The sequence below is a fragment of the Macaca fascicularis genome, chromosome 19, assembly GCF_037993035.2.
Source record: "Macaca fascicularis isolate 582-1 chromosome 19, T2T-MFA8v1.1".
Classification (NCBI taxonomy): domain Eukaryota; kingdom Metazoa; phylum Chordata; class Mammalia; order Primates; family Cercopithecidae; genus Macaca; species Macaca fascicularis.
Window position 1 is genome coordinate 47,770,685 of NC_088393.1, and position 8,929 is coordinate 47,779,613.

Sequence of the window (8,929 nt, forward strand, 5' to 3'; positions counted from 1 at the left end):
TTGAACTCCCGACCTCAGGTGATCCGCCCTCCTTGGCCTCCCAAAATGCTAGGATTACAGGCGTGAGCCACTGCGTCCAGCCCAGTCTTTTTACATTCTTAACTGAAGAAAAATGGGTGCCCTTCAAATATTTTTTTTTTTTTTTTTTTGAGACAGAGTCTCCCTCTGTCGCCCAGGCTGGAGCGCAGTGGCCCGATCTCGGCTCACTGCAAGCTCCGCCTCCCGGGTTCACGTCATCCTCCTGCCTCAGTCTCCCGAGTAGCTGGGACTACAGGTGCCCGCCACCTCGCCCGGCTAATTTTTTGTATTTTTTAGTAGAGACGGGGTTTCACCGTCTTAGCCAGGATGGTCTCGATCTCCTGACCTCGTGATCTGCCCGTCTCGGCCTCCCAAAGTGCTGGGATTACAGGCGTGAGCCACCGCGCCCGGCTAGTTTTTTGTATTTTTTAGTAGAGACGGGGTTTCACTGTCTTAGCCAGGATGGTCTCGATCTCCTGACCTCGTGATCCACCCGTCTTGGCCTCCCAACGTGCTGGGATTACAGGCTTGAGCCCCTTCAAAGATTTTAAGATTAGGAAACAAAAAGTCAGCAGGAGCCAGATCGGGACTGCCAAGTGGATGCCTAATAATTTCCCGTCAAAACTTGTAAAATGGCTCGTTTGATGAGCGGAATGAACAGGAGCGTACTCATGCTGGAGAAGAACTCTCTGGTGAAGCTTCCCAGGCTTATTTCTGCTAAAGCTTTGGCTAACTTTCTCAAAACACTCTCATAATAAGGAGATCTTATTGTTCTTTGACCCTCCAGAAAGGCAACAAGCAAAATGCCTCGAGCATCCCCAAAAACTGTTGCCATGACCTTTGCTCTTGACCAACATGCCTTTGCCTTGACTGGATCACTCCCCCCTCTTGACAGCCATTCTTTGATTAGGATTTGACTTCAGGATTGCACCAGTGAAACCATGTATTATTTCCTGTTACAATCCTTCAAGGAAATGCATTAAGATCAGGATCTCACTTGTTTAGCATGTCCATGGAAAGCTCTGCTCCTCTCTGCAGCTGACCTGGGTGCGACCGTTTTGGCACCCATCCGAGTGGAAAGTTTGTTCAGCTTTAATTTCAGTCAGAATTGTGTAAGCTGAGGCCAGGCGAGGTGGCTCAAGCCAGTAATCCCAGCACTTCGGGAGAATGAGGCAGGAGGATCACTTGCATCCAGGAGTTCAAGACCAGCCTGGGCAACCTAATGAGACCCTCATCTCTACAAAAAAATACAAAAACTTAGCTGAGCATGGTGGTGCGCAACTGTAGTTCTAGCTACTTCTGAGGCTGAGGTGGGAGGATTGCTTGAGCCCAGGAGGTCGAGGCTGCAGTAAGCCACAATCTTGCCACTGTACTCAGCCTGGGCGACAGTGCGAGAAACCTGTCTCAAAAAAAAGAAAGAAAGAAAGAGAGAGAAAGAGAGAGAGAGAGAGAGAGAAAGAAAGAGACAGAGAGAGAGAGAGACAGAAAGAAAGAAAGAAAGAAAGAAAGAAAGAAAGAAAGAAAGAAAGAAAGAAAGAAAGAAAAAGAAAGAAAGAAAGAAAGAAAGATAGATTTGTGTAAGCTGAACCAGTTGAGATGTCTATGGTGTTGGCTATTGTTTCTGCTGTTAACTGTAAGTCCTCTTTAATTAGGGCATGAACAAATTTAATTTTTTCCAGAAAAATAGATGTGGATAGTATGCCACGGTGGATTTCATCTTCAGCATGACCCAGGCTGGAGTGCAGTGGTGCAGTCACGGCTCACTGCAGCCTCTACTTCCCAGACTCAAGTGATCCTCCCACCTCAGCCTCCTGAGTAGCTGGAACTACAAGTGTGCACCACCATGCCCAGATAATTTATCTATTTTTCGTACAGATGGGGTTTCACCATGTTGCTCAGGCTGGTTTCACATTCCTGAGCTCCAATGATCTGCTGGCCTCAGCCTCCTACAGTGTTGGGATTACAGGCGTGAACCACCACGCCTGACCTTGTCCCTTCTTTTTTTTTTTTTTTTTTTTTTTGAGACGGAGTCTTGCTCTGTCACCCAGGCTGGAGTGCAGTGGCCGGATCTCAGCTCACTGCAAGCTCCGCCTCCCGGGTTTACGCCATTCTCCTGCCTCAGCCTCCCAGTAGCTGGGACTACAGGCGCCCGCCACCGCGCCCGGCTAGTTTTTTGTATTTTTAGTAGAGACGGGGTTTCACCGTGTTAGCCAGGATGGTCTCAATCTCCTGACCTCGTGATCCGCCCGCCTCGGCCTCCCAAAGTGCTGGGATTACAGGCTTGAGCCACCGCGCCCGGCCGACCTTGTCCCTTCTTAAAACGAGTTCTCCATTTGTAAATGGCTGATTTCTTTGGGGCACTGTCAAGTTTTTGTAAAACATCAATGATTTCATCATTCTTCCACCCAAGCTTCACCATCAATTTGATGCTTGTTTTTGCTTCAATTTTAGAATTCATGTTGCTCTGATAGAAGCTCTTTTCTTTTCTTTTTTTATTTTTGCTTTTTGAGACGGAGTCTCGCTCTGTCGCCCAGGCTGGAGTGCAGTGGCGTGATCTCGGCTCACTGCAAGCTCCGCCTCCCGGATTCACGCCATTCTCCTGCCTCAGCCTCCCAAGTAGCTGGGACTACAGGCACCCGCCATCTCGCCCGGCTAGTTTTTTTGTATTTTTTAGTAGAGACGGGGTTTCACCGTGTTAGCCAGGATGGTCTCGATCTCCTGACCTCGTGATCTGCCCGTCTCGGCCTCCCAAAGTGCTGAGATTACAGGCTTGAGCCACCGCGCCCGGCCTAGGAGCTCTTTTCTTTTTTTTTTTTTTTTGAGACGGAGTCTGGCTCTGTCGCCCAGGCTGGAGTGCAGTGGCTGGATCTCAGCTCACTGCAAGCTCCGCCTCCCGGGTTCACGCCATTCTCCTGCCTCAGCCTCCCGAGTAGCTGGGACTACAGGCGCCCACCACCTCGCCCGGCTAGTTTTTTGTATTTTTTTAGTAGAGACGGGGTTTCACCGTGTTAGCCAGGATGGTCTCGATCTCCCGACCTCGTGATCCTCCCGTCTTGGCCTCCCAAAGTGCTGGGATTACAGGCTTGAGCCACCGCGCCCGGCCTAGGAGCTCTTTTCAATCTGATATTTTATTTTAGTGTCTCAAACTAGATCGTGTTCAGACAAGTTATAACAAGTTAGTACAAGTTTATTTTGGTGCAAAAAAAAAATTGAACTCCATGCACAGTTTTCATAATCCACATTTTCCATGAATATTTGGAAGACCCCTCTTTCTCTCTCTCTCTCTTTTTTTTTTTTTCTGTAGAGACGGTCTTGCTCTGTCACCCAGGCTGGAGTACAGCGGCACAATCATGGCTCACTGAAGCCTTGACTTCCTGGGCTTAAGCAATCCTCCCACCTCAGCTTCCTGAATTACTGGGACTATAGGTGTGCACCACCACACCTTGATAATAATAATAATAATTATTATTATTTTTGTAGAGATGGGGCGGTCTCACTATATTGTCCAGGCTGGTCTTGAACTCCTGGCCTCAAGTGATCCTCCCCAAACAGCCTCCCAAAGTAGTGCTGGGATTACAGGCATGAGCCACAGTGTCTGGCCAATAAATATTTTTTGAATGAATGAAGAAATTAGTGCATGGACATATTTTCCCATCAGCTCTCACAATAACCAGACTCTGAGTTCCCCGAAGGCAGGGCCTGTGAGTATCATTGTGTACCCTCAGCCCTCAATAGCTGATAAAAATAAGTATTCAGAAAACGCTTGTAAAATGAAGAAGAGAATATGTATGGGGCAGGAAGTAGACCAGTGGTTGCCTGGGGCTGGGACAGGGAATAGGGAGCAACTGCAAATGGGCAGAAGGGACATTTTTAGAGTGATGGGAATGTTTTTGAAGTGGCTGTGATGGCTGTAGAACTATAAAATCACCCAAAATCAGTAAATCACTTACAACAGGTGAACTTTATGACAGGTAGATTATACCTCAGTAAAGCTGTTAAAACAAAACCAGTGTTAAGGGAGGAAATAAATGCTACCTTGGTAATACTGAGGACTCAGTGGTTATCAAGGCAGCTCTCTTCCCTGCCCTGATAAGGCTTTCTGTGCAGGGCAGGGAAGCTGACCCATTGTAGACAGTGACAGCCTAGAGCCATCGCGGCGGGAACAGGCAGAGAGGTGGGAGGCCAGGATGGGGGAAGCTCGGGCAGAGAGGTTGGCCTGAAATGGGGGGCACAGGCAGAGGGGTCGGGGCAGTGACTGGGGAGGTGCAGGTGGAGGGCAAAGGGGTCAGGGTCCAGATGGGAGAGGCACAGGCAGACGGATCCGGGCCAGGGCAGGGAGATACAGGCCGAGTTGAGGAGCATAAGGAACATAGGATCCCAAAGAAGGCGCCCGACCAGTCAGGGAGGAATTGCCAGAGGGGGAACGGCTGAGCCAGGGCCTGAAGTATAATGTTCATGAATGCGACAGCAATTTTTCTTTTTCTTTTTCTTTTTTTTTTTTTTGGGACACCGAGTCTCCCTCTATCACTGGAGTGCAGTGGCTCGATTTTGGCTCCCTGCAACTTCCACCTCCGGGGTTCAAGCGATTCTCCTGCCTCAGCCTCCCAAGTAGCTGGGACTACAGGCGCCCGCCACCACGCCTGGCTAATTTTTGCATTTTTAGACGAGACGGGGTTTCGCCATGTTGGCTAGGCTGGTCTTGAACCCCTGACCTCAGGTGATGCACCTGCCTCGGCCTCCCAGACTGCTGGGATTACAGGCATGAGCCACCGCGCCCAGCCCAATTTGAATTTTTCTTAAACACTTTTCCTGCCTTAGCAAAGCCTTGGCGGGGCTGCCGCCCAGGCGCCGCGAGCGCAAGGCCACGAGGGGGCGCTGCTCCACCACGCTAGGGGAACGTCCCCGGCACCCACGTGGCCCCGCAGGTGCGGGAGGTCGGCCAGCGCGCCTCGAGGGTGGATGGGGTCGGTTACAGCCAGGGAGCCCGGGGTGGCGCGTGGCCCTGCGCAGGTCAGTGGAAGCGGCGGGCCCCAGGGAGTATGAGACGCTGCGCTCCGTGGGGTGGTCCCAGCGCTGTGCAGCGAGGGGCCAGGGCTGTCCTCGGTCCCGCGCGGGCGGCTCCCGGAGACACTGCGGTCTCCAGGGGGCGGAGCTTTAAAAAAAAAAAAAAAACCAACAGGAAGCGTGGTGGGGGCACCCGGCCCTGTCACCCGTGGAATGCATCAAAATAGCCCGCGCGGCCGAGGGCGGTTCCGGGAGAGGGGGCGGCCGCGCAGGGCGGGGCTTCAGCGGGGGGCGGAGCTTCCCAAAGAACGGAATAGAGGAGTGCAGAACCGGCCCCAGGGGGGCGTCCTCCTGTTCTCCCAAAATGACCTAGATAGGCGTTTATGTGGGATGGGGTTCCCGGCTAGGGCCGGGCTTTCAGTGCGGTGTCCTGGGTCTATTCTGAGCGGGCCGAAACCTGGGGAAGTGGGAGTGGGCGGTTGATCCGGGTTCCAGGGCCTCTTTGGAGGGAAAAGCTCCATGGAGAGCCAGAATCTCCAGCCTGCGCGTGGGAGGGAAGATGGGAAATGGGCCAAGAGGAGCCTGTGGGAGGTCCTCCCCGGGACGGCCCCCTTCCATCTACATCCGCGGGGACCGTTGTGGGGGCAGCTCTGAGAAAGGCTGATCTGGGCGCAGGGAAGGATGGTTGAATGAAGAGATCAGTCAGGGACGGGGTGGGGGTGCCTTGACTGTGTCCCAGATTTGCGGCGTGCTTCTGACCTCAGTTCCCCATCCTTCCAGTTGCTCAAATCCTCTCTGTTCCAGTCCTAGGCCATTTCTGCCCCTCTCACTTCCTAGTGGTTTGCAGAGGGGAACCACTAAGGCTGCCTCTTCTGTGCCTGGCCCTGTGTTGGCACGGGGAAGTGACTGAGACACCCCAGACCCCCTTCTCCCTCACAGACCAGTGAGGCAGATAGACCTGACACCAGTAGTGACAGCCCGAATGCGTCATTGAGAGGACGGGGGCGGGGTGGGAGGGAGGCACAGGCAGATGGGTCAGGGCTGGGATAGGGGAGGACAGGAGCCTGTAGGATCCAAGGGGAGAGTGGGTACTGCTGATTCAGTCTGCGGGGGTTGAAGAGCTGTCTAAACTTAGACCAAAAAGATAGGATGGGGCCCGGACACCTGGCTCCTGCCTGTAATCCCAGCACTTCGGGAGGCAGAGACAGGAGGATCACTTGAGGCCAGGAGTTCCGGACCAGATTGGACAACGTAGTGAGACCCGCATCTCTACAAAATAATTTAAAAATCAGTTGGGCATAGTGGTGCAGGCCTGTAGTCCCAGCTACTCAGGAGGCTGAGGTGGGAAGATTGGTTGAGCCCAGGAATTCAAGGCTGCAATGAGCTATGATTGCCCCACCGCACTCCAGCCTGGGTGATAGAGTGAGACCCCTGTCTTTAAAATAATAATAGCAAAAATACTGGGCTGGGTGCAGTGGCTCACGCCTGTAATCCAACACTTTGGGAAGCCGAGGTGGGCAAATCGCTGAGGTCAGGAGTTCCAGACCAGCCTGGCCAACATGGTGAAACCCAGTCTCCACTAAAAATACAAAAATTAGCTGGGTGTGGTGGCAGGCGCCTGTAGTTCCAGCTGCTTGGGAGGCTGAGGCAGGAGAATCGCCTGAGCCCAGGAGGTGGAGGCTGCAATGAGATCACACCACTGCATCCAGCCCGGGTGACAAGAGTGAGACTCCGTCTCAAAAAATAAATAAATCCTTCACGCCTGTAATCCCAGCACTTTGGGAGACCGAGACGGGCAGATCACGAGGTCAGGAGAGCGAGACCATCCTGGCTAACACAGTGAAACCCCGTCTCTACTAAAAATACAAAACAAAAAAATTAGCCGGGCGTGGTGGCGGGCGCCTGTAGTCCCAGCTACACAGGAGGCTGAGGCGGGAGAATGGCGTGAACCCGGGAGGCGGAGCTTGCAGTGAGCCTAGATCGTGCCACTGCACTCCAGCCTGGGCGACAGAGCGAGACTCCGGCTCAAAAATAAATAAATAAATAAAAATTAAAAAAAAATCCTAATGAAAGGATAGAATGGGGCTCAGGGCCTTGGAAGAGGGTCAGCTTCTAACAAGAGGTATTTGAACTGAGTCCTAAAGCATCAGTAGCATTCCTCTGGGAAGTGCTGTCACCCTGAAGGAAAGGGTGTTCTAGGCAGAGAGAATGACAAATGCAAAAGCTTGGAGGTGAGAGTGTGGCTCATCTCTGGCAGGGTCCTCTACTCCCTGCCCGGGGAATTCCCCCAACATCATACCCTGACAGAGCTGCCTTAGGTCTCCTAGTCCTGGAGTCCACAACAGGTTAATGGGCTGTAATGGAAACGCTATAGAGGGCAGGCCCTAGGCTTGTTCCCTCACAGCCTGATGCTTTTTTGTTTGTTCTGAGACAGTCTCGCTCTGTTGCCCAGGCTGGTGTGCAGTGGTGTGATCTTGGCTCACTGCAACCTTGGCCTCCCGGGTTCAAGCGATTCTCCTGCCTTAGCTTCCCAAGTAGCTGAGATGACAGGCATCCACAACCATGCCTGGCTAATTTTTGTATTTTTAGTACAGACGGAGTTTCACCATGTTGGCCAGGCTAGTCTCTAACTCCCAACCTCAGGTAATCCACCTGCCTTAGCCTTCCAAAGTACTGGGATTAAAGGCATGAGCCACCACGCCCAGCCTTTTGTTTTGTTTGCTTTTTTAGACAGGGTCTCATGCTCACGCTGTCACCCAGGCTGGAGTGCAGTGACTGCATCACAGACCACTGCAGCCTGGACCTCCCAGGTTCAAGCAATCCTCCCATCTCAACCTCTCAAGTAGCTGGGACTACAGGCGTGTGCCACCACGCCCACCTAATTTTAAAATTACTTTGTAGAGACAGTCTCATTACGTTGCCCAGGCTGGCCTTGAACTCCTGGGCTCAAGCGATCCTCCCACCTTGGTCTCCCGAAGAGATGGGCTTACAGGTGACAGCCACCGTGCCGGACTCAACCTGATGGTTTCACTACTGCCTTTGACTTTGGCCCACACGAATCAAATGTATCACCGTGGGCCACTGACTCAACTTCCCCATCTATCCAGTGGGAACAGAATATTGGATTGCACATAATAATCTCATTTTAAAGAGCTATAACGAAACAATTTATGTATTATATAGCTTTAAAAATACATCTTGTAGATTAAAGGACTCAAGAAACAATAGCAAGACTGCAAAACGCTGCCACGTCAGGTGACACTTTGGCCAGTTATGGAAAATGCTGACAAAACAAGAATTTGCCAGCATGGGCAAAGATATACTATTATCAACCCGACTCATTAGAATAGTAATATTGAACTAATTCGAAGTAGTTTGTTTTTTGTTTTTGAGACAGAGTCTCGCTCTGTTGCCCAGGCAGGAGTGCAGTGGTACGACCTCAGGTCACTGCAACCTCCGCTGCTCGGGTTCAAGCGATTCTTGTGCCTCAGCCTCCTGAGTAGCTGGAATTACAGGTGCCTGCCACCATGCCTGGCTAAGTTTTGTATTTTTGGTAGAGACGGGGTTTCTCCGTGTCGGCCAGGCTGGTCTTGAACTCCTGACCTCAAGTGATCTGCCTGCCTCGGCCTCCCAAAGTGCTGGGATTACAGGCGTGAGCCGCTGCGCCCGGCCAGCAGTTTATAATGTTTTTTATTCCTTGGTTCTAAACCTGTAAGGAACATAAATGGGGTGATTAATTTTGGCTCCTTGAATACCTGCCTGGCAGGTGCTGAGTCAGTGGTACCACACGATGACTCGGAGGTTCTCACTCAGGGACACCCTTCTGACTCCGTTTCAGTCCATGACTCAGGAGGAAAGGTTCTGGGGCCTCACCAGCGCCCTACACACACCCTCGTTTCCCGAGGGG